This window comes from Mustela nivalis, assembly GCF_964662115.1.
Source record: "Mustela nivalis genome assembly, chromosome: 2".
NCBI classification, from domain to species: Eukaryota; Metazoa; Chordata; class Mammalia; order Carnivora; family Mustelidae; genus Mustela; species Mustela nivalis.
In genome coordinates, this window is record NC_139021.1 from 30624111 (window position 1) to 30651654 (window position 27544).

Consider the following 27544-nt stretch of genomic DNA (forward strand, 5'->3'; position numbering starts at 1 on the left):
GTATTCTGAAAACCAAAATGTTTTGCCTTATGTGAGTGGACATAACTATACAACCAAATCTGTCTCAGAAAATATTAGAAATGACAGTGATGAAATAAAAAAAAACTCAGTTAAAGAAATATGCATGCTACTCATATTCCACCAGCAATTTAAATGGTATGAAGCAAATGATCCCCTCACTGGGTGACATCAATCCGACATAAACAATAGCACCAGGAGAGTAACATACCTAAATATATTCCTGTCACAAGGATTTAGGTTGAAGAGAGACAGAAAGGAAGCCCAATGTTTTAGTTTCCATCAATTATTTGATGCAGTGTTTTCATCTTATTGTTGATTTTGGCCTTTCTTTCTTTCTTTCTTTCTTTTCCTTTTAAAGATCTCTAGAAATAGCACAATACAAGGGCACTATGCATTTTAAGCCAGGAGAATGGGGGTGCCTAGTAATGTGGTATGCCTAAGATCACGCCTGATACACAGTATGTGTCTAAAAAACACTTGCTGAATAAATGACTGAATGAACTAATCATTTTGTATACTTTAAATTTATTGGTTTTCCATGTTTTTAAAATTTTAAATTGTTAACAAGAACAAAAAACCTTGGGCCGTGTATGACCACAAAGTAGTCCTATTTATAAGCAGAATGGGCAACTTCTAACAAGTCTTGAGTTTAATGTACCCCTTTTTCAAAATATGCCTACTATGTCTCTTATTAGAATTTACCTTACTTGTTTACAGAAGAGCACTAGTCAAACCCAAATGTTTCCTTTGAATGAAGTATTTGAATACAAATATATGTATAGTCCTTAACATTAGAGACCAATTTATACATTTCCCCCAGAAAAGATCAAGGAGAAAGAAAGAAAGAAACAAACAAACAAACAAAGGAAGGAAGAGTACAAATAAATTATATTAGGGGTAACTATGGAGCCCTAAAATTCAGAATGGGATAATCATTATTAACATTGTGTCAATAGCTTAATGATTGAAATAAAATGGACAATTTCCTGTAAATATACTTAGTATAACTTCAAGAAGAAATAGAAAACTTAAATAGTCCTTAACTCACTAAAGATATTCTATTAGTAGTTAAAAATCTACCCAGATAGCCCAAAGCATCTCAGATTGTATTACAAATGAATTCTCCTAAATAATAAAGAAAAAGATTGTTACAGACTTCACAAACTCTACCAGAGAAAGAAGAAACATGCTAGTTAACATTTATTATGAGGATAATAAAACCTTATTACCAATATCATAATATGAAAAGGAAGATTTACACTAAATTCACTTATGAATAGCATTGAAACAGAACGTGGTAATACATGTTGGATTTGTTCCATAAGTGCAAGAAAAATGTAACAAAATCTTTTTCATCATATTAACAGATTAAAGAACATTTAGATAATCACATGGTTAGGAAGAGAACTCAGTCAATTATATACCAATTAATAATAAAACTTTAATAAAAATCAAAAATAAATGAGAACTTCATTACCCAATGAAAAGGATATACATAAACCCTACAATAAAGATCATACTTAATAATGAACCTTTAAAAGCCTTCCCTTTAAATCCAAGAATGAATAATTTCCTGCTATCATCACTTTTAATCTGCATAGCCTTTGAGGTCTAAGCAATCACAGTAAGACAGAAAATTGTTTAAAATGATAAAGATTGAAAAGAAACTAAACAATTACTATCCACATACTACATAATTGTTAACATAAACACCTGCCACAGAGAACATGGGCAACGTGTGAGAACTGAAAAAATATATCAAGGTTGATGAACAAAAGATAGATTTAAAAAAAATATTAATCTTATTTCTATCCACTAGCAACACTAAAAATGAAATTTTAAAAGCATTTTAAATAATCAAAAGAAGAGGAGAGGAATAAATTTAAGAAAATAGCTCTGTAGATAGTAAGGCCCTCCTTCAAGAATTAAAAAATACCTGGATAAATGAAGGTATGTACTAAAATGCAGTATCTCTTCGGTGAGACTGTGGCTATGCACTGGAATCCCATGAGTTTAGAGTGGTAACACCGAGGGTCCACTTTCAGAAAGTATGATTCAATTGGTCTGTCATGCAGACTGGGTTCTGGGAGTTTACAAATCTCTCCAAGTGATTCTAATATACAGGCAAGTTTAAGAAGCAGATTCAGTGGATATTCTCGGCCCCATCCAGATCTCAGCTATAGGTTAGGAACACCCATTCTCCCAGCTGCTAGAAGTATTGACAACTGATAGTTCTCGGATGACTCCTCTGTCCTGGACTTTTCCCTCACATCTTGTGGCTGAAAACACTAGAACTGAAGCCCCCTATATACCACTCCATGGGCACTTCTCTCCATTCCTTGCTCCAAAAATAACCACTAACTTGGATTAGGTGTTTTGCATTGTTATGGATTTATTTATCATTTTACTACATATGTATGTATCCCTAATGATACACAATACTATATTATATCACACTCCATATATTCTTGCTTTATTTGCTCAACTCTTTAAAGAGGTGTTCCCATTAATAACTAGTGCTAATTCATTTATCTTTTCTAATGTATAGATTTTAATTGCATGCATATGCTATACTTTATCCATTTTCCTGTTGATTCCTTATATGGAGGGTGATTCCATTTTTCTGAAGGCAAAGGTTGGAGGGTTTTAAGATGCCCAAAACCAATTTGTAGTTTCTTTAAGTATGCAAGGAAAGGGATAGAAGTTCTGGGTGGGATGGAAAGCCATTGAATATGGCACTACAGAAAGAAAGAAGAAAGCAAGAGTGAGAAAAGATGTAAAGAATCAAGAAGAAAGATAACTGGAATCCATGTTTCCTGAAGGCCAGCCAGTGGACCAGTTTTTACCTATATATCTCATCACATCTTCATTTTCATTTTCTCTTTATCACAGCTATCCCTGGACTCTTAAAAATCCACACCACTTTTCTCCTGAGGCACTTCTAACATGAAGTGTGAAGCAGATTGTGTCCTGCCATAGGCCATTTTTCCTTAGCCTATGTTGCCATGTTTTCTCCTGCTTATATAGAGGATTACAATACTATAACATCAGCAGAAGAAAGCAGGATACTCATAAATCATGGCCTACAATTTATAAAAGGTGAGAACCTAAGTTTTAGAGTCAGAAAGCCTGAGATAAAATGATACTGTGTGAGGAAGCTACTTTGCTTCTCCAACTTTTGATTTCCTCATCTATAAAATGGAAATATAATTTAAAACACATTTCTTCAAGGGTTATATATAGGACAATTGACATATGCATGTAAAGTCTTTGGATGCATACTTGGTACAAAGCACTAGGCTGATGCTAGTTTTTTTGTTTTTTTGTTTTGTTTTGTTTTTGACTATAGCTCTAACATTCCTTATAAAACCCCACATCAACTATAGAATATCACCAAGTTATCATCACTGTCAAAAATTAACACCGCTAGTGAAATAATTTTCTTGGGATCAGTGCATGCTAAATTCTGATCATATGAATTACTTTACAGTCCCCCAGTTGGTTCAAAATCAGTCAGTGATACATACTCAGAAAACTGAACTTAAGGTTTTACAGTGGTTTTTGATCATGTCTATTACAATAGATTCTACAAGTTATATGTTCCTAAATTGTAACACCTTTGGAAAAAGTAATAAAGGTCTTTTGTGCTGTTTATGCCTTCCTTACAGGGCTAATAAACCCAGCGTCCATATTTTCAAAGGTGGCTTCCTGGAAAGTGAGGCTTCCTTGGAACTGCATACAAAATGTCACCTGTATGTGTCTTCTTCTAGAGAGCATTTTGTTAGCTTTCATCAAATTTCAAAAAAGATCTGTTATACAAAACTGAACATATCCTGACTTACTTACACCAAACTACTATGAGTGGCAAGCAACGATTTTGTGTCTCCCTCCTGCACTGCTGCTGGTGGCCTGTGATTTATAAGGTTGTTGCATGTGCACAGCATCAATCCATCACTAGTTCACCTTATGACAGAGCTCAACTCCCTCCTTGTCAATCCTTCTCACTATAAGTGCCCTTGTGAAACCACCTCTATACCGTTACAACTGGGATGTTCATCATTGTTGGCGTGGGACAGTCCTATTTTCCAAGAACACTAGGATAATTATTAAGAGCACTATTTTTGCTCTCGAAAGTGTCCCAGTTTGAATCATATGATTACCATAAACATGACTCAAGAATGCCTGAGAACAAGACTAGCCTTGATGAGGCACCATCACCCTTCAGAAAAAAAGTTAATCACAATCAGCTTCTGAACATAGCTAGTCCTGCCAGGAGCCAAGAGAAGAGTAGCAACTAATCCTACTAATCTTCAAGAAGTTCCCCCCAAGAGGGGTTACTGAGGAGGCAGAATGGGGTGAGGATGTTGGGAAGAAGCATTCCCCACCCTGCAGATTATGGAAAGCAGCAGCATTCTCAGACAGATTTCATGATAAATGATCACTTGCCCCAACACTGCCCTTTCACTGGCCAGGCCACCTGACCTCTGAACGGAAACAACTACTTTTAGAATTCAGATTCTCAGAATTCTTGGTAACTTGTCCAGATCCCAAAGCTAACTTCATAATTCCCAGGAAGAAAACACGCTGTGAAAATGCCTGAAGTACCACCAGTGTCAGTCCTAGATGTGCACTTCAAATGAAAAAAATGTCTATTACATTTTCCACGCCACTCTTTCCAGACAATAAAAATGTATGAATAGGAGAATGACAGTATGTGGATATTATGTTATACTATTACATGATATCTTATGCAAAGCATTGCATAAATGAAATTACAGCATTGATTTGAATATTATATTGTATGAGGCTACAAAAATGAATTTCTACCTTAGTGATGTGGAACTCAGTGATCTGAAATTCTTCAAAAAAGAATTTTCATCCTAAACTTGTCCACAGACACACTGAATATAATGAAGTGGTGATAAATATGCATAAAAATAAAGATATAAACTTTTATATCCAAATTTAGAATGATAAAAAAATTATATGCTAATTGGGAAGATTCTATGTCCTGTGAAAATATCCTCAAAAGAAATTCCTTTCTTTTAGCAAATGGCTAGAGCTGTAAGTAAATTGAATTCATGTGAACATGTGTTGCCAGTGAGGGGTAGGTAAATATCACTGAATCCCCCTGGCTTAAGAAATAAAAATCCTCTCATTGAAAGTATTTTATTAAGGGAATAAAACCGTTCAACTTTACCCTCTCCAAGGAGAAATCTTAAGAAACAAGTACCATCCTTCAAAAAAGTCAAAGAAGAACTGCATTCTGATAAGAGAACTGATGGTCTCACTGAACATTCTTATGCTGTTATGACTTCTCTTACAACTTGGAGAGTTAAGTTTAGCCATAACTGGTCCCTAGACTCGTTGCTTGAATATCTAGTCTCACCAGGTGAAGTACAACCCAGTTGTATGTCAACCTTCAAGGGATGGGTGTTTTTCATTTGGCTTAAAAATATGATTTTTAGAACAAGAGCTGGGAACATAATTTAACCCAGGTCCCACCCAAAGCCTAAATCCAAATGAATCCCTCTGGGGTTTTATGTGCCCGATCCAATAGAAGCTCTGTCACGCTAAAAGAAAACTATGACGTGAAGGACTGTGTGGACTCCTCCCCACAGCAGTTAAGTCAGTGCCAAAGAACTTGAAATGTTACAAAGTGAAACCATATCCTGCCTGAGCTTCCAGTACTCATTTAAACCCAACCATTCCTTATTTGTCCATCTGAAGCTATTCCAAGAAACATACTGTTCTGTCAACAAGAATATAGGCAGTTATTTACAAATGCTACCTACAAATTTATTAGCTCTTGTTCCTCCCACGTGTTTCCATCCCACTAGGCTATCCTGCTTCCCTTCTGTTAACATGAATAATGTCCCTGATGAGTATGGTAGGTTTAGGGAAGGATGTCTTAATTGGACAATCTTCCCAGCCCCAAGCTTGCCCTAGACCATCATTCTAAGTTCCTGAAATGCCAAAGCAGGGAATGTTTCTGATACAACCTGAGTCATGACTAGTGTCTGGTATTTAGGGAGATGGGATTTTTATGTATCCTCAACCAAAGTTTTTGCCAATGACTTAGTCTGACAGCAGCATGGTAATTCATGGAAACTGGAAATACCTGACTTCCTTCTTTCTCTAAATGTGTACTCTTTTATGTTCTATGAAACTAAGGAAATACTAGGAACCCAGGGATTGAATGAGGAATATACCTTTCCCTAGCTTTGGGTAGTTATGAATTGGCATCTGAATATTTCGAGCTATCTAGAAAACCTATTCAATAATATAGTTCTAAAACACATTTTATAAAAAGTAGTAAAAGTATCCGTGAACAGTTGTTGATAGTACAAGTGGGCATTTATTCATTTCAAATATCTAATAATTCAATATATACTTACTTAAGTGGGTACCAAGTATAAATGTTTAGATAGCCACAACTCCCTTCACATGATTGAAATTTGCCTACTTATTTTTTCCATACCCTATTGTAAATAAAGAAGAATTTTTTTTTTCCATTTTAGTTTCCCTCTACCATGGTTGCTGGTTAGTATTATGTGCCAGTTTGGCTGGGCCACAAGTGCCTAGATATTTAGCCAAATATTCTGTGCCTGTGAAGGTGTTTTGGGGTGAGACAAATATTTGAATTGGTAGACTCAGTAAAGTGCCCTTCTTAGTGTGTGGGCCTCATCTAACCAGTTGAAGGCTGATACCTCTCAACTGATTACCTTAGAGCAAGGACATGTGGTTTCTCCTGCCTTCTAACTCAAACTGAAACATCAGCTTTTCTGGGCCTTGGGTTTGTGGGCTTTCTAGCTGAAACTTACACTATTAGCTCTCCAGGTTCTCAGGTCTCACACTCAGACTGGAACTATACCACTGGTTCTCCTGCGTCTCTAGTTTGCCAGCTGCAGATCTTGGGACTTCTCAGCTTCCATAACAATGTGAGACAATTCCTTATAATAAATCTCTTTCTATGGATATATGTATCCTGTTGGTTCTGTTTCTCTGGAAACAGACATGAGAAAAACCACTAAAAACACATGAGAAAAACCACTAAAATAATCCAAAATCCACCAAATACTTATAAAACTTAGGCTTTAAAATCCAAGTCTAATCAAATAAATAAATATATTCCTAAAAATCTAGTGAACCCAAAGTTGCTATGGTGGTCACAGAAGAAGGATATGAAACTTATAGCAAAAGAAAGATGACTTATAATCTAGTTAAGGAAAGAAACATCTGGCTAAGAAAAGAAGATGTACACATGTGAAAAGTCATGGCAAAATTACATGAAAAAATATAATCAAGTGCTAGACAACAAACTAAAGAAAGGGATTTCCTTTAAGAAATAGCTTTGGACTGTACAAAATTATCATTGGCATACAAAATGCACTCATTTCATATCCACCTTTAACATTTCCTGCTTTATCCAAATTATTTCATGTCCCTTGAAATCTGGGAGCCTTTGTCATCTACAGTATATTGTCCATTAAAAAAAAATTTAAAAAAAGGCAAGCCACAGCCTGGGAGAAAATAGTGAAAATATATTCAAATACCAAAGGATTTATATCCAGAATATAGAAAAACTTCCTACAACTTAGTAATATCGAGATAGACTATTGATTTTAAAAAATAGAAAAAATATTTGAACAAACACATCACAGGAAAAGATTCACAGATGACTAATCTCATTAGTCATCAAGAAAATACAAATGAAAACCATAATGAGATACCACTACCCATACACTCAAGATTGACATTGTCTAATGTTAGCAAGGATATGGAGCTATTGGAAATCTTATACATTGATGGCAAGGGTAGAAGATGGGGCCAACACTTTGGAAACAACTTCACATTTTTTCTTAAGAAGCACACATTTGTATATCTAAGAGAAATGAAAATATATATCCACACAAAGGCTTGTTTTGAACATCCATAGCAGCCTTATATGCAATACTGGAAAAATAGAAACAACCCAAATGTCCACCAATCAGTAAACAGAAATACAAACTATGCAAACTATTCATGCAGTGAGATGCTACACAGGGATGAAAAAAAATGAACTGCTAAGATATACAGCAACAAAGCCAAACAACAAAAAATGTATGCTGAGTGAATAAAGGTCAACACAAAGACACACTATTATTTAATTTCATTTTTATAAAACTCTAGGAAGATAAATCTAAATTACAGGTAAAAAAAAAAATTAGTGATTATCTGAGACTAGTGGTGAAAGGTGGAGGTTGACTAGAATGGAGCCTGAAGAAACTTCTGGAGGTGACAGAAATGTTCTATATTTTGTTTTTGAAGGCAGTAACATGCAATATACATTTATTAAAACTCATCAAACTCTAAAATTGCAATTGGTGCATTTTATTATATGTAAGTTATACCTCAAAGTTCAATTTAAAAATCCAAAATAAATCCAAACACAGTCTAATGTTCTTTCACCAAATAGCCACATGAAAGAGTCCCTCACCTCCTTTGAGTCTTTGTTCAACTGCCATCTTTCTAATGAGGACTTTCCTAACTACTCTATTTAAAATTTGAAGCCTTCTTTCCAATTTCTGATTCTCTTATCCCATTTTATTTTCTATGCTTAGTATCAGCTATTATACTATATAATTTATTACATTGTATGTTTATCATCTATTCTCCAGCTAGAATGTAAATTCCATGAAGCCACAGATAATTATCTTTGCTTTTATGTTTTATTTATTAATGCACCCCAAATTGTTATGTGCCTTACACAAGAATGGGGTCAGTAAATCTTTGTTGGATAAATATAATTACAAAGAGCTAGTCTTTTCAGAGGGATCTCATTTTAAGAAGCCACTGGACAAAATGAATTAGAATACCTTTGGGAAAAAAATCGTATTTTTTATATTGTCACATCCGGGAAGTCATTTTCAAATATGTTCTCAGTGTTACTGATTTGGCTTTAGGAAACTAATCCACACATAATCTTGGTATTGTTATAGATAAAGGAGAAGAGCTGAGAAAAGTATAAAGAATGATGAAATATAAAGACCACGGTGTCATATTCAGTGATACAACAAAGGAACTAACAATGCACCCTAGTAAAATGTCACTTTAATCATATTTACTCTTAGGAATGCTTTAGGAGTTAATTGACTCTTAAGTAAATAAATTCCTTTGAGTAATCCTAAGTGCCAAAGCAACTTTATTATGTTTACTATAATCAAATTATTTAAACCCTCTGGATCAGTTTTCTTATCCGTAAAATTAAAGAGTTTTTCAGACCAGGTATAATCCCTGCATTTTGGAAAAGACTGCTGGAGTTCTAAAGAGTACTCTGCAAGTAGACTTGGGTTTAGATAATTAATGAAAACTTTTTCAAGCTGTGTCATCAAAATGTCAGAACACTACAATGATCTACAAAGTCCAGCTCTTCCTACTCTTCCCACGACTAAATTGTTCCACTCTTCCTTTGATTCTATTGGTTATCACAGCTTTTCTCCAATAACACCAGTCTCCTCTTTTCAAACTTATGTTAACCAGAGTAATCCTCTGTTGCTTGCAACCAAAAGTCCTAACTAATAATGAAATTGGTCCTTGGAAGTGAGCATCACAAATAACATATGCTAAATTGTGAAAATATATGGAGACCAAATGAGAAACACAGAGGATTTCTTACACTGAAGGCTAAGATAATTTCAGGTTTTGCTATTCTAAATAGAGAAGCTGTATGATTAAGCAACCATCTGCTGTGTTTTGAGACTCAGATAATATGACTGAAGATAGGAATTTTAGGGGGTTGGATAGGAGATGTCAGGATGATGGAAGATGTTAGCTACTTCTTTCAGATTTTGATAAAGTGCTGCTAGACAGGGAAACACATGGTCCAAGGTATTCCAACTGAAGGAAGCAAGCAGGACAGTTGGAAAGCTTTGTTAAGAGAAGTCCAATAATGCAAGGTTGCCAATGGGCAGAGGTTAAAAAGTGTAATTTGTTTCCTTCATGCCTTAGCCAGGAATAAATAAAAAGAGGGAGCAGAAAAATTAAGAAAGCTGTCAAGAAAATGATAGAACTTTACACAGTACCAAAAGAAAAAATGAAAAACATGAAACATTACCTCAGGCAATAATGAGATTTATTTAATCCAAATAGTGAATAAATTAAAGTGTGTGTAGGGGATAAAAAAATCCAATCCTTTCCATTCAGGCAATTAAAAATTGGAGTCAAGATTAAAAAAGAGATCGAAGTTGAAAGCTGGGTTAGAGCCAGACTTACTGGATTGATAAAATGAATCTCAGCTGTAATTACAGGCATTCAGCTCTCTATTCACAAACCAAGCAGAGCCCTAGTTGTAAGAATGAGAGCAGCTTGAAAATAAGGATAGAAACTGGTAAATCAAATTTATTTTATTAGCAATTTGTAGTGAATTTTAGAAATAAGTTCTGCAATCATCAAATATTATTTTAAGTTTTTAAATGGTTAAAATAATTTGATATTTTAGAGAAATTTTATGTATTTAAATAAACCATATTTAATTTTATGTAACAGGTACTCTTTGGAGTTTTTAGAAATGTTAAACTATTTACCACGCATAACAACCCTAAAATAATGCACTATATAAATGAGAAAATAGAAGCAGAGAAGTAATTCACTCAAGGTTATATAAGTAGTAAGTGGCAAATCTGGGGTTTAAACCTAAGATAGTAAAGTTCCAGAGTTCATACTATTATCCACTATGCAATGTGGACCCTCTATTGATTTATTAGACATGTAGTTTTACCTAAACTTTTAAAATTGATGTTATACATGTGATTTTACTTTGAAAGGCATTAAAGGCAATTGATCGATTTATAGGTAGTAATTTTAATATTAAATATAATCTGATTTTTAATTTATAAATTTAGGCATAATTTGAAGTTGTATTGAAATAGGTAAGAATATTCTGCTGTTAGATATGTAAGTCTGAGAAAATCAGATATATTAACTTTTTGAAATATTATAATATTATGAATATGTTAATCTGTTAAATTTATGAGTTAATGAACATAAATAACAAATGGGTAATTGTTCCCATCCCATAGATTTATAAATAGAATAATATTTGTAAATTGTACATAGGGCTTAGGAAAAAAAAGCTGCTTGAATCTAATACTTCTAATTTTAGTATTAGTTAAAATTCTAGAGTAACTAGAGCCCTTTATGAATACAAAGTGTTCCTCATATATTAAAACATTTCATTGATAAGGTAGGAGCATTACCAGGAAAGTTCATGTGAGATCATGTCTATGGATTCCTGTGATTACCATATTTTTCTAAGCCTTTTCTGCAACTGTCTAACATTTTGATAAAAACTAGTGCATTTAGATTATAATTGATTTCTATTGTAAATCATATGTTCACATTACATATCAATCCAGGTAAAGCTTAAGATACTACCAACATCAAAGAGCTTAGCTAATTATAGTACAAAAATTCATATCTTCACATGGGTTTTCTCTTACTTTATGTAAAGTATTCAGGTTCTGTTGTTAAGAAAGAGAAAGATAGTTATTATATGATCTCTCTGATATGTGGAAATTGAGAGGCAGGGTAGGAAGTTTGGGGGGCAGGGAAGGAAAAAAATGAAACAAGATGGAATCAGGAGGGGTACAAACCATAAGAGACTCTTAATCTCACAAACAAACTGAGGGTTGCTGGAGTAGAGGGGGTGGGAGGGACAGGATGGTTGGGTTATGGACACTGGGGAAGGTATGTGCTATGGTGAGTGCTGTGAAATGTGTAAGTCTGATGATTCACAGACCTGTACCCCTGGGCCAAATAATGTATTATATGTTAATAAAAATAAATAAATAAATAAGAAACTAATTAACAAATACACATAGTACCCAATGACATGATTTAAAGTGAACACAAATCCATGTGAACATAATAAGCTTATGAGGTGGGTGCTATAATTATCCGCATTTTACAAGTAAGAAAGCTGAACACAGAGACAATAGGTAAAACACACCTGATCACACAACTGGTAAGTTAGTGGAATGTAATTTGAATCCAGGAGGTCTGACTCTGCATACAAATACACAAAGTCCAGATGCAAATATTAAAATTCAACACTATTTTTAGTATCTATTACTGGTTATCAGAGTCTTCTAAAAAGAAACCCAAAGAACTTAAGCTGGTCATATTGTGAGAATAACACGTCCTCAAAGTAGGACTGTGGTTGTTCCATCTTTACAGCAATCTCTTGAAAATGGGTTCAATTGTTTTATCTACTTGCATAAATAAACCTTGAAATCCTACTCACATGGGACCAAACAATCACTGTTGATTCTTTCCAGCCCAAGATCACCGGTAATACCACTGTGATCAAACAAGCAATCATTGGTTGACTTATTGTACCAAAGGAGAACACATAGTCTTGAGAAGCAGGGGGAGATCTCAGTAAGAGGGTTTCAGAAAGGACTCATTACAGGGTTTTGACTTATGTTAGGTGATCTGGGAGAATGTTCAGCAATGCTTTTTCTGTTCTTCCCAAGAAGTGGAAGTAAATTTATGATTTAGTATCTTAGTTTTTATTATAAACTAGTCTTGTAACCACAGCTCAACTAAGCTGTAAGAAACTGTTGCTGAATTTTACTGTAGTGGGAAAGAATATTCACAATTACCTAAAAAGACTACTAAAATACATCTCTTTGTCCAATCACGTATATGTCTTAACACTGGATTTTGCTTCCATTATTTCAAGCAAAACAACATATGGAAAAAGAATGAATCCAGAAGCACATGTGAGAATCCACCCATCTTCTATTAAGGTAGACATTAAAGAGATGCAGAAAAAAAAAAAGTTACTCCTTTCACTAATTCTTTTTGTTATAAAAGATAGTTTATTTTCACAAAAGTGTTATTTGTAATAAAAGTGTTTTATATTAGAAAATTAATTAAAATGTTCTCAGCTTCAATTTCTAATGTGATAGATAGAATAATATAACGTATGTCAACAAAAGCTGTCGGTGGTTCTTAATTTTTTGGTGTATTATGGGAATTGAGAATGGTTTGAGAATTACTGATCTAAGAAAAGGGAGCAATGTGCACAAAAGGTTAAAGGCCAGAAAGTATATACTAACATTTCAAGAACTGAAAGAAACTCAGCTTAAGCAGAGAAGAAGGAAACTCAACAGGAGATAGAAAAGAAGAACAGCAATTCTAGGAACAGAAAATCGACCACTTTCTGGAAAGTAGGACATGTGGACAAGTGAATCCAAAGCAACAGGAGATAGACCGCGAGGGGAGGGCTGGCTCCAGGCAAGTGGTAGGGCAGTGGAGCACAAAACCAGAACTTTTATAATCCTGCTCCACTGAAGGACATCGCTCCAGAGGCTTAGCAGGGGTGGGGACTTCATGGGCACAGTGTGGTCTCAGGTCCCGTGGGGTCACGGAAGGATCGTGAGTGTCTGAGTGTGGCAGAGCTCCCAGGTATCAGAGCACAGAAGCCGACTACAGAGGCAGAGCCAAGGAGGGGGCTCTCAGCTTAGGGTTACCTCCAACCGCAATCCAAGGCACAGTCGGGCCACTGTTCTTCAAGCAGGGACCCCACAAGTGGCAGATCTTCCTTCCTTCCCCAGGAGGCGTGGCACAAGAATGTGTGGCAGGAATCTTCTGGGTTTACAGACTCCAAACAGGGCAATGTGACAGAGGTAGAAATGCTTGGTCAAAGGCCAGGTGAACACAAAGTGCGGCCAGAGACCAGGGAGACAGGAGGGATTGACTGCTTTTCTCAGGGCACACTGAGGAGTGGGACCCAAGCTCTCAGCTCCTCCAGGGTGGAGACTGGGAAGCCGCCATTTTCCTGACCTCCAAAGCTGTACAGAAAGCATTCAGGGAACAAAAACTCCCAAGAGTGAACCTGAGCAGATTACTTAGCCTGGCCCCTGGCAAGGGCAATGCAATTCTGCCTCGGGCAAAGACATTTGAGAATCATGGCAACAGGCTCCTCCCACAGAAGATGAGCAAGAACATCCAGCCAAGACTAAGGTAACAGATCAAGGAGAACAGTAGAATTCCAGAGCTAGGAGATAGAAGTCATGGCTTTCCCCCCACGATCCTTTAGTCTTGCAAAGTTAAATATTTTTTTCTTATTCTATTTTTTTAAACTTCTTCTCTTTCCTCTTTTAGTGTTTTTTAACTAGCTTATCTAACAATGCCTTTTAAAAAAAAAGTCTTTTTAAACATTATTATAGTCATATATTATCCGTTCATTGTATTTAAACTTATTTTTTGTACACATATATGTTGTTTTTTTCTTTACAATTTTGGGATACAATTTCTTCTAATAGATCAAAATACACCCTAAATCTAGCACATGGCTTTGTTCTAGTCTCCAGCCTGAGCACATTCTGTCCTTTTTTTTTTTTTTCCCAAAAGACTTTTATTTACTTATTTGACAGACATGGATCACAAGCAGGCAGAGGCGGTGGGGAAGCAGGCTCCCTGACAAGCAGAGAGCCAGATGCAGGGCTTAGTCCCAGCACCATGGGATCATGACCTAAGCCGAAGACAGAGACTTTAACCCACTGAGCCACCCAGGTGCCCCCATTCTCTCTATTTTTTTTCTTTTTCCTACCAACTTATCAATTCCTTTTCTAGAATTTTTTTTTTAATTTTCATCCTTACAGTCATATTCCATCCCATCATCATACTTACCCTTATTTTTGCATATTTATAAGTTTTTCTTTCTTTAAAATTTTGGGAGGTAGTTACTTTGAAGAGACCAGAATACACCCAAAAATTGAGTGGGTGGTTCTGTTCTATTCACCAGTCTAATATATATATTTTTTTCATTTTTTCCCCCCTAGGCCCCCAGTTTTGGGTCTCTTCTTATTTGGTTAGTGTACATTTTTCTGGGGTCTTTGCCACCCTTTTATTATTTTATTCTCTTGTTCATATATTCTTATTTGGATATAATGGCAAGGCAGAAAAACCACACACACAAAAAAGAAGAAAAATAAAAAGAGGCAGTACCAATGGCTAGGGATCTAATCAATATGGACAATGGTAATATGCCAGAACTAGAGTTCAGAATGAAGATTCTCAAGGTGTTAGCTGGGCTCAAAAAAGGCATGGAAGATATTAGAGAAATGCTGTCTGGAAAAATAAAATCCCTTTCTAGAGAAATAAAAGAACTAAAATCTAACCAAGCTGAAATTTAATAAAAATATATTAATGAGGTATAGTAAAAAAGGTTCTTACTGCTAAGATAAATGAGGCAGAAAAGAGAATTAGTGATACAGAAGACCAAATGATGGAGAATAAAGAAGCTGAGAGACAAACAACTACTGGACCATAAGGGGAGAATTCAAGAGATAAGTGATACCATAAGATGAAATAATATTAGAATAATTGGGATTCCAGAAAAAAAAAAAGAAAGAGAGAGAGAGGCAGAAGGTATATTGGAGTGAATTATAATAGAGAATTTCCCTAATATGACAAAGGGAACAAGCATCAAAATCAGTAAACCTCCCTCAAAACCAATAAAAATAGGTCCATACCCTGTCATCTAACAGTAAAACTTACAAGTCTTAGTGACAAAGAGAAAATCCTGAAAGCAGCTCAGGACAAGAAGTCTGTAACATAGAATGGTAGAAATATTAGATTGGCAACAGAGTTATCCACAGAGACCTGGCAGGCCAGAAAGAACTGGCAGGATATATTCAGACCACTTACTGAGAAAAATATGCAGCCAAGAATACTATATCCAGCTAAGCTATCATTTAAAATAGAAAGAGAGATAAAAAGCTTCCAGGACAAACAAAAATTAAAAGAATTTGCAAACACCAAACAAGTCCTACAGGAAATACTGAAAGGGGTCCTCTAAGCAAAGAGAGAGCCTAAAAGTAGTAGACCAGAAAAGAACAGAGACAATATATAATAAAAGTCACCTTACAGGTAATAAATACAATGGCACTAAGTTCATATCTTCCAGTAGTTACCCTGATTGTAAATGAGGTAAATGCACCAATCCAAAAACACAGGGTATAGAATGGATAAAAAACCAAGAACTATCAATATGCCATCCAAAAGAAATACATGTTAGACCCAAAGATACCCCCAGATTGAAAGTGGTGGGGGGGGGAGATAATTTACCATGCTAATGGACATCAAAAGAAAGCTAGGGTGGCAATCCTTAGATAAATTAGATTTTAAGCCAAAGACTATAATAAGAGATGAGGAAGGGCACTATATCATACTTAAAGGGTCTGTCCAAAAATAAGATCTAACAATTTTAAATACCTGTACTCCTAACGTGGGAACAGCCAACTATATAAACCAATTAATAACAAAATCAAAGAAACACATCAACAATAATACAATAATATCAAGGGACTTTAACACCCCACTCACTGAAATGGACAGAGCATCCAAGCAAAAGATCAACAAGGAAATAAAGGCCTAAAATACACACTGGACCAGATGGACATCACAGATATATTCAGAACATTGCATCCCACTGCAACAGAATACACATTCTTCTCTACTGCACATGGAACAGTCTCCAGAATAGATCACATTCTGGGTCACAAATCAGGTCTCAACTGGTACCAAAAGATTGGGACCATTCCCTGCTCTGACCACAATGCTCTGAAGCTAGAAGCCAATCACAAGAGAAAAGTTGGAAAGAACTCAAATACATGGAGGCTAAAGAGCATCCTACTGAAAAATGAATGGGTCAACCAGGGAATTAAAGAAAAATTTAAAAAATTCATGGGAACAAATGAAAAATGAAAACCCAAGTGTTCAAAATCTGGGACACAGCAAAGGCAGTCCTGAGAGTAAAATATATAGTGATACAAGCCTTTCTCAAGAAACAAGTCAAATCTCAAGTACACAACCTAACCCTACACCTGAAGGAGCTGGAAAAAGAACAGCAAAAAAAGCTTAAATCCAGCAGGAGAAGAGAAATAATAAAGATCAGAGCAGAAATTAATGGAATAGAAACAAACAAACAAAAAAAGCCAATAGAACAAATCAATGCAACTAGGATCTCATTCTTTGGAAGAATTAACAAGACTGATAAACCCCTGGCCAACCTTATCAAAAAGAAAAGAGAAAGACCCAAATTAATAAAATCATGAATGAAAGAGGAGAGATCACAACCAACACCAAAGAAATACAAACAACTATAAGAGCATATTATGAGTAACTATACGCCAGCAAATCTGACAATCTGGAAGAAATGGATACATTCCTAGAGACATATAAACTACTAAAACTGAACCAGGAAGAAATAGAAAACCTGAACAGGAGATTAAAGGAGACTGAAGGAGACTGAAGCACTCATCAAAAATCTCACAACAAATAAGAGCCTAGGGCCAGACAGTTTCCCAGGGGAATTCTACCAAACATTTAAAGAAGAATTAATACCTATTCTCCTGAAAATGTTCCAAAAAATAGAGATGGAAGGAAAACTTCTAAACTCATTTTATGAGGCCAGCATTACCTTGATCCCAAAACCAGACAAAGACCCCATCATAAAGGAGAATTACAGACCAATACCTTGATGAACACAGATGAAAAAATTCTCACCAAAATACTAGTCAACAGAATCCAACAGTACATTAAGAGGATTATTCACCACGACCAAGTGGGATTTATTCATGGGCTGCAAGGTTAGTTCAACATCTACAAATCAATCAATGTGATATAATACATTAATAAAAGAAAGAACAAGAGCCATATGATATTCTCAATAGATGCCGGAAAAGCATTTGACAAAGTACCGCATCTTTTCTTGATCAAAACTCTTCAAAGTGTAGGGATAGAGGGGCCATATCTCAATACCATCAAAGCCATCTATGAAAAACCCACAGCAAATATCATTCTCAAAAAATCAGAGCTTTTCCCCAAGGTCAGGAACACAGCAGAGATGTCCACTATCACCACTGCTATTCAACATAGTACTAGAATTCCTAGGCTTGGCAATCAGACAACAAAAAGAAATTAAAGGCATCCGAATCAGCAAAGAAGTCAAACTCTCTTTGCAGATGATATGATACTTTATGTAGAAAACCCAAAAGACTCCACTCCAAAACTGCTAGAACTTGCACAAGAATTCAGTAAAGTGTCAGGATATAAAATCAATGCACAGAAATCAGTTGCATTTCTATACAACAGCAAGACAGAAGAAAGAGAAATTAAGGAGTCGATCCCATTTACAATCACACCCCAAACCACAAGATACATAGGAATAAACCTAATCAAAGAGGCAGAGAATCTGTACTCAGAAAACCATAAAGTACTCATGAAAGAAATGGAGGAAGACACAAAGAAATGGAAAAAGGTTCCATGTTCACAGATTGGAACAACAAATATTGTGAAAATGTCTATGCTACCTAAAGCAATCTATATATTAAATGCCATCCCTATCAAAATACCATCAATGTTTTTGCAAAGAAATGGAACAAATAATCCTAAAATTTATATGGAACCAGAAAAGACCCCAAATATCCAGAGGAATGTTGAAAAAGAAAGCCAAAGTTGGTGGCATCACAATTCCAGACTCCAAGCTCTATTACAAAGCTGTCATTATCAAGACAGTAAGGTAGTGGCACAAGAACAGACACAGAGATCAGAACAGAGAGCACAGAAATAGACCCTCAGCTCTATGGTCAACTAATCTTTGACAAAGCAACAAAGAATGTCCAGCAGGAAAAGACAGTCTTTTAACAAATGGTGTTGGGAAAATTGGACAGTTACATGCAGAAGAATGAAACTGGACCGTTTTCTTACACACAAAAAAATAGGCTCAATAATGGATGAAAGACCTCAATGTGAAACAGGAATCCATCCAAATCCTCAAGGAGAACACAGGCAGCAACCTCTTCAAACCTCAGCCACAGCAACTACTTCTTAGTCACATCACCAAAGGCAAGGGAAGCAAGAGCAAAAATGAACTATTGGGACTTCATCAAGATCAAAAGCTTTTGCACAGCAAAAGGAAATAGTCAAAACCAAAAGACAACTGACAGAATGGGAGAAGATATTTGCAAATGACATATCAGATAAAGAGCTAGTATCCAAAATCTATAAAGAACTTATCAGACTCAACACCCAAAGAACAAATAATCCAATCAAGAAATGGGCAGAGGACATGAACAGACATTTCTGCAAAGAAGACATCCAGATGGCCAATAGACACATGAAAAAATGCTCAACATCACTCGGCATATACTCAGGGAAATACAATCAAAACCACAATAAGATACCACTTCACACCAATCAGAATGGCTAAAATTATCAAGTAGGAAATGACAGATGTTGAAGAGGAAGCAGAGAAAGGGGAACCCTCCTACACTGTTGGTGGGAATGCAATTGGTACAGCCACTCTGGGAAACAGCATGGAGGTTCCTCAAAAAGTTGAAAATAGAGCTACCCTATGACCCAGTAATAGCACTACTGGGTATTGACCCTAAAGATACAAATGTAGTGATCTGAAGGGGCATGTGCAGCCAAATGTTTATAGCAGCAATATCCACAATAGCCAAACTATGGAAAGAATCCAGATGTCCATCAACAGATGAATGGATAAAGAAGATGTAGTATACACACACACACACACACACACACAATGAGATACTATGCAGCCATCAAAAGAAATGAAATCTTTCCATTTGTAATGATCTCCCTGATATGAGGAATTTGAGAGGCAGTATGGGGTGTTTGAGAGGTAGGGAAAAACAAAATGAAACAAGATGGTATTGGGAGGTAGACAAACCAAAAGAGACTCTTAATATCACAAAAAAACTGAGAGTTGCTGGGGGGAAGGGCAGTATGGAGAGGGTGGTTGGGTTATGGACATTGGGGAGTATATGTATTATGGTGAGTGCTGCAAAATGTGTAAGCCTGATGATTCACAGACCTGTACCCCTGGGGCAAATAATACATTATATGTTAATAAAAATAATTAATTTTTAAAAAAAACAGAGAAGAAGGAAGGGGATTCTAGAAGAGACAAATTAGGAGAGGTTGGCAAGAATTGAAGAAATATACCTGTCAATTTGGCACAAACTTATCAGGAATTTTAACATCTTATAGTTCACCATGAGAGGCCCATCATATTTTTTTAATAGTTCTTTATTTTTTTTGTCAACACAAATTTGTTATGAGGCAATATCACACTGAGATCTGCCTTTAGGCAATAAATCATTGTCATCAATCATTTAGAAGAACTCCTTTGTCCTCTCCCTGCCTCAATTCTTTGAGAGACACAGAAGTTAAAATCTTAACTCTGAATAGAGGGTCTTGGTAAGGGCAAGAGATTGAATGAGAGAGAGTTATTTATTGCCTGTTTACCAATATCAACCAGCTAACATCATGAGAGTACACTGCTTAAAAAATATATACTGTTGGTTTAAAACCATTATTTTACATGATGTTGAATCCGTCTAGAATATAGTAAGCTGAGCAAATGATTACCTGAAATCTCACTTCTATACTTTGATTTTTACCTTTATCTTCGTAGGAACTAAAGTTCTCCCTCAGTACCTTGTGAAGAGACAAACTTAAAGCTCAATGTCTTTCTAGAAAGAAGTGATAGTTTCCTAAATTTGAGGTTACTTTCCATATGGAAATAAAGAAAATTTTCATTGTACTATAGAAAATAGCCCTGTAGTTTTTCTGTACAGATAAACCTGAGAAATGAATTTTAATCATATCCCATTTTTGTCCAAGAACAGTACATCATGAATTTGATATAATTGCTCTTTTCTACTGAAGGACATGGCATTGAACCTGATAAGAAACCAAGATCTGTGAGGCTAACAAAGCTCACATGACAAAATTGTATGACCTTGCATACAGAAAAAAAAAAAAATTAGATGGGGAAATGTAAAAGATAAAATCTAGGACGTCTGAACTATTTTAAAGAATAGTAAAGTCCAATATTTACATTATTCTTAAATTTTTATTACTTGAATAGTTAATATTTACATTTCAAAATTCAAAAGATACTGCCTATTTTATTGTTGCTTTTTACATAAATGATAGAATACAATCTCTATTTACACTAAATTGATTATGTAATAACAAATGTTGGAGTTCTTCATATATCAGTATAACAAATAAAAAAATTTTCCCTTATTCTTTTAAAAAAAAGAAATCTAGGATGTAATGAATTCTAATAATTTACCTAACACAAGTTCTCAAAACTCCTTCACCTTTAAATCTTTCATTTCATGACATGCAATGGGAAAGAAATACAACACAAACATGTATTAAGATTAGTACAAATGGGATGAACTCAGAGTTGATGCATTTTTGTTCAGAAACCACCGAGTTAAAACATGCACAAACTGATTTCATCTTACTGATGGTTTTGCCTTGTTGCTTCAGTTTTCAGAACTGTTATCATTTTAATCAAAGCTACTCCCCATCCTCGTGGTAATTTTCATTCATCTTTTCTGGAGAAAAATTAGCTCCCTTTCTACCACAACATACACCTCAAAAATAATGAGTTGGGGCAGTGATTTTTAAACAAGCTCCACACTGAAATCATCCAGGGCTTTAAAAAATTACCCATGTTTGAGTTCTGTCCAGAAATTGCTATTCCATTGTTCTGGGTAAGTAGGTGCCTAAGTATTAGCTCTTTTAAAACAATAGTTCTCAGGCTTCATTTCATATTGTAATGACCCAGTGCTCCTGAACCTTTAATTCCAAGACCAACCCCATAACAACTGGCTAGACCTTCTGCAGGTAACACCCACTAATAGTAGTGGTTTTATTAGAAGCTCATAGCACTACTTAGCGGTGCATTAAAAACCTGAGGTAGAACCTTTTCTGCAAAAGTAATGAAAGATCCCAAAATCCTCTTCAGCAGACAATCCTATTTTTAGGTCAGTTCCCTGGCCTTATTTGATGCCATGTTCTGCAAGTATGTCACCATGAAGCTGTACTGTGGTCAGATATACAGAATACAGTGGGGCTGTCCTATCTGAGGGACTGGACATATTTCAAACCCATAAAAATTTTAAAACTTTAACACAAGTTAAGAAAAAATAAAGTAATCCAAGAGATAAATTAGAGGAATACAGTTGAATGATAGCAACCCCCCAAAAAAATGCTAAATCAGAGGACTTACACCCACATGACAGCGCCAGATAATTTCTCTTAGCCTCTATTTTCTCATCTTTATAGCTCTCTGCACAGCTATTGGAGAATTCCACATAAAATTGATAAGCTCTATGACCTTGTTACTTGAAATGCAGTCCTAGAATAAGCAGCATCAGCACCATGTGGGGACTTGTTAAAAATGCAGAACCTTAGGCCATCCCTGAAATATACTGAAACAAATTCTGTATTTAACAATATTCTCCAAGTGATATGTATGCACATTCAAGTTTTAGAACTCTTCTTTGCACATCAGCATCGTTATTACTGAAGTCATCATTGTGGGCTAAAAGATACAGATGCATATATACAAACAAACGAAATAAATTTACACTGAACTTTCCCATTGCACAGATTTTTCTGAAGCAGTGAGCATCTGTGAAGTGTCTGCAAAGACATGCTACACTCTTGCAACCTGATAGAATTCAGTTACTTGGCTAGTCAGTTTATTGGGAGGAATGTCTATTCTGAATCCACTTTGAAATTCCCACACATGTGACATCTTGGTGGAAAGACTAACTCACATATAATAGTCTTATATTCAACTGTCCAGGAAAAACTTATCCCCACTTCCCAAATATAGGAGAAAATGTAGTATACAGATACATATATACGATGGAATATTATTCAGGCTTTAATTAGAAAGAAGGAAATCCTGCCATTTGTGATAACATGTATGGATGAATTTGGAGGACATTATGCTAAGTGACATAAACCAGACACAGACAAACACTGCATAATCTCACTTGTATGTCCAATCTACAAGAGTCAAACTCATAAAAGCAGAGAGCAGAATGTGGTTTCCAGTGGCTGAGAGGAAGGGGAATGGGGAGATGTTGATCAAATGGTACAAAGTTTTAGTTACGCAACATAAAGAAGTTCTGGAGATCTAGCCCACAGCATGGTGATGTTAGTTAATAATACTGAATTCTATATTTCACATTTACCAAGAGGGTAGATCTTGAATATTATCATAAAGGAAGAAAGGAAGGAAAGATGGAAGAAAATTAACTATGTGAGGTGATAGATATGTTAATTAGTTTGGTTGTGGTGATCATGTCCCAATGTATACGTATATCAAGACATCAAGCTGTAAACCTTAAATATATATAATTTGTATTCGTCAACCTTGTACCAACAAAGATGAAAATACTAATTTTTAAAAAGAGAACTAGTCCTTTCTAAGGTTAAAGAGACCAGGAAAGAGACCACGAAATGGAACGGAACTCTATCAACTTAAAAAACAGGAACATTGGGTCTCCTGGGTGGCTCAGTCAGTTGAAACCAAATTCTTGGTTTCAGCTGAGGTCTGATCTCAGGACCCTGAGATTGAGCCCCGCATGGGCTCTGTGCTCAGTGGGGCATCTGCTGGAGATTCTCTCCCCTGGACCCCTCCCCACTCATGCATGCTCTCTCTCTTCTCTCAAATGAATAAATGGTTCTTAAAAACAAAAACAAAACAAAACAAACAAACAACAATAACAACAAAAAAAGAAACACCCAGGAACTTGTTCTTGAACAAGAACAGATTTGTGATTCTGAAACTCCACAGGACAAAAGTCGGAATTTTTAATCCTTTACTATATCATTATTTCTTTTTCACACAGGAGCCTTTTCTAAGATGTGTTTTCTACCAAATTACATGAACCTCAGTGACTATGCTATATTTTGGTAGGCAGATTATCTCTTCAAAGTAGAAGAGAAGTGTCTTCAAATTGAGGTTTGATAGGTGAAATTTGATACATATATTATAGGACCATCCATTGTTTCTCTGAATAGGAGGAAAACGAGAGAAAAACATATGCAACTCTCCATTTTCACATAGAAAAAGATACCAAAGCAAAGTATCAGGGGATTAAAAAAAAAAGTTTGTTTTATTTTTTTGTTTTGTTTTTTTACTGAAATAGCTATATGGAATCGTCCTATGGCCATTCTCACAAGCTGTGACATGAAAAGAGTACATGACAGGAAAAAAAAGTTAAAACAAAACAAAACAAAACAAAAAAACATATAGTAAGCTAGTAGTATATTAGTGCAAACTAAGTATTCTCTGAACATTCTCAATGCATACTTTATGCATGAACATTTTGTCTTTCCCCAAATAAAATGATAAACACTCTTGTTAAAGCCTTGTCTAATCACAAATCTGGATGGGAATTTACAATCTGCTCTGCTTGTAGACAAGCTTGACTCAAACTGACCAGCCCATGAAAAAAAGAGAAATCCAATTAGACACAGATGGAGGAAAACAAACTCCTCAGCAGGTTTTTTATTCAAATGCAGCCAACTTCACTTTGTATAAATATTTGAAGTATAGAAGCGAAATAGAAAAACACAGGTAAAGATTGAGGAATAAGCTTTTTTTCTAGGGCTTTTGGATTTAGATCTCTAGAATTTTAAACATTTTAACCCCTTCACATCAGTAACTAGTAAGAGCATCTTTGTGGGCGCCTACTTAAATGTTTTGCTTCTAGGCTTACACGTGATATATTTTCCACTTGTTCAGTACAGCCTTCTATTTTTATTATTTTACTAGGTCTAGTTTGTAAGTTCCTGTTCAAATTTATTATGTACTTAAATGATTTTTTTTGACTGCTGTTGATGCTACATACTGAAAGAGGTAAGACACATTCTCCCTAGATGATGGTGGATTTTTCCATTTCTCTTTGTATTTTAATTTTTGTTTTATGTATTTTGAAGCTATGGTTTCAGTTCAGAATTGTTATTTCACACAAGTGAATCAAACCTTATTTTTACTGTGGAACGAATTCATAAAATAAGTTATCTTTTTTGAAGTCACCTATAAAGTCTTTTTTTTTTTTCTAACCTTAAAGTCTATTCTTGCCTCATACTAATTCAACTACTTTCACTTTCTTCTGGCTAGAATTTTACCATGTTCTTTCCATTTCTTTTTCTTTCAAATTTTTAAATATCTTTTTATCCTTTTGTTTTAGCTGAGTCTCCTATATATCTCACAAAGTTGGATTTTTTAAATCTAGTCTTATAGTTATTGCAACTAAATATATCTGATTTATATTTCTTTTGATGACTGCTAAATTTCATTTCAACCATCTTATTTTTGTAGTTTCTTACTTGAGATGTTCCTTTTTTTTTTTTTTTTTCATGCCTTGGCTTATTCAATTGACTCAGAGAAGTTTTTTTTTTCTCAGTCCATTTATCCCCATATTAGTTTATATATTATTAGACTTTGATTTTTTTCCTTTAAGAAGCTCCATAATTAAATCCAGACCAAGTCCAATATTAATGAAGATTCATACTCTTTTCCCCACAAATAGAAGAATCTTCATTCTGACAGCCTTCACTAACGCATATGAATTGTACCATTACATACTGCATGCTGCATGTTAGGCTGTATTTTATTCACATTATGGGATATATATAAGATTACATCTCACTATCCTTTTTGCTTAACATCTCAGAGTTTTCTATTTTTTTAAATATTCTATTTATTTATTTGAGAGAGAAAGAGAGCATGTATGCCTGTGAACAAGACAAGGGGCAGAGAGAAAGAGGGAAAGAATCTCAAGCAGACTCCAAGTTGAGCATGGAGTCCCTCACAGAGCTCAATCTCATAACACTGAGATTATGACCTGAGCCTAACTCAACAGTTGGACGCTTAACCAACTGAGCCACCCTGTGCCCCCAGAGTTCTACATTTTTCTCTCTTTATCTACACAATCCAAAAAGCTTCATAGACTTATGGATGTTTTTCCACAACAAATGTTCCAGTCTTTCTCACATAATAACCTATTGGTTCATCATTTCTTCTCAACAGTTAGAAGTATTTCCTACAGTATAATTTTTCTTCAGCCTTAATTATATTCTTTATAACATCCTCTATTGTGGGCTTATCAGTGATAAATGTTCTCAGTTACTGTTTGAAAAGGACTTAGTTTCACCAATATTCTTGAAAGATATTGTCACCAAATATATAATTTCGGTTGACTGTTATTTTCTTCAGACTTTGAAGATAGGACTTATCTTCTGGCCACTGCTATTAAGAAGTGAGTTGTCCCTCAGATTGTTATTTATTTGCAGTAGTAATTTTTTCCATCTCTGTTTAAAGTCCTATTCTCGCCTTTTGTATTTTATATTTTACCCTGAATCATTAGATTAGTATTTCTTATTTATCTTGTTAATTTTGTGTCTTACCTTGATTTTTTTTTTCAATTGAAAAGTTATGGCCTTTCCAAATGTCTGGAAAATTCTTGTTATCTGTCTCCTGAAATATTGCTTCTTTTCCTGTTTATTCTGAAATCCTAATTAGGTACATGTTAGACTGTACCCCAATATCCTTTTTTGTCTTACCCAGTCATATATTTTCTATCTCTTTGTGTATGAGGTCCCAAAAAATCTAATTATACTCTTATAGATTTTTCACTGAATTTAGAGTGATTATGCTTGACATATTTTGGAATAAACAGATTACATGAATCCAGGTAGCAAAACTGTGAGGATTAACTCATGGTACAAATAATCAAGGGAGATATTTTCCCCTTTGTCTATGCCAAAGTTCTATCCTCTTCTGTAGACAGAGCTATTACTTCTTCCCATTGCACTGAAGTATGTATCTTTAAGTTCTAGCTCTAGCAGAGTCTTCTGTTAGATTCTTCATATTGATGAGGTCCTGAATTTTAATCTCCCATTCATCAAGCTCTATGGAACTTTGAAAATTGGGGTTTAGTTCTTTTCTATTCCCTCCTTTCTGATTAAAAAAAAATTTGACTTTATTTGTGCCATTAGATAGTTCTTCCAAATGTGGGGTACCCCTCACTAATTATAAATTATTCAGTACTCATTCAGTACTCAGTAGGTACACTTTTAATCAATTTCACCATAACCTCATATTTTAATATATTTTCTGATCCTGTTCTTAATAGAGCGTGCGTGTTATTTCAAACATTTTAGCATATTATCTATTCTTTTTAACTTGTATTCGTTTGTTCAATTTCTTCATATCCATCTTTCATAACCCCAATTCCATTTTCAGCAGGATCTAATCTTCAGTTTTCTTTTTGCTAATTCTTCTATGTGTCCCATTTCTGATATGGTTGTATTTCTCACATTTCTTGGGCTAAGTGCGGCCAATGTATCTTCAGTTACCTTCTATTGCCTTAAGCATTTGTTTCAGTGTAGTCACTATTAAACTTTATATATTTTCTATCCTAATATTTGCCTGCTTCCTGGTAAAATATGTCTCAACCAATTTCAATATTTTGTCACATCCCTTCCCAGATTTTTTTCTTCCAATATTTTAAGAAATTCCATCCTAGTTGCTTTCTGGCTATTACTAGAGTTTGAGTGCCAGCTATGTTGTTGAAAAGTAAAACAGGGGAGAAATTTGGAGAATTAAATAGTCTGTAAG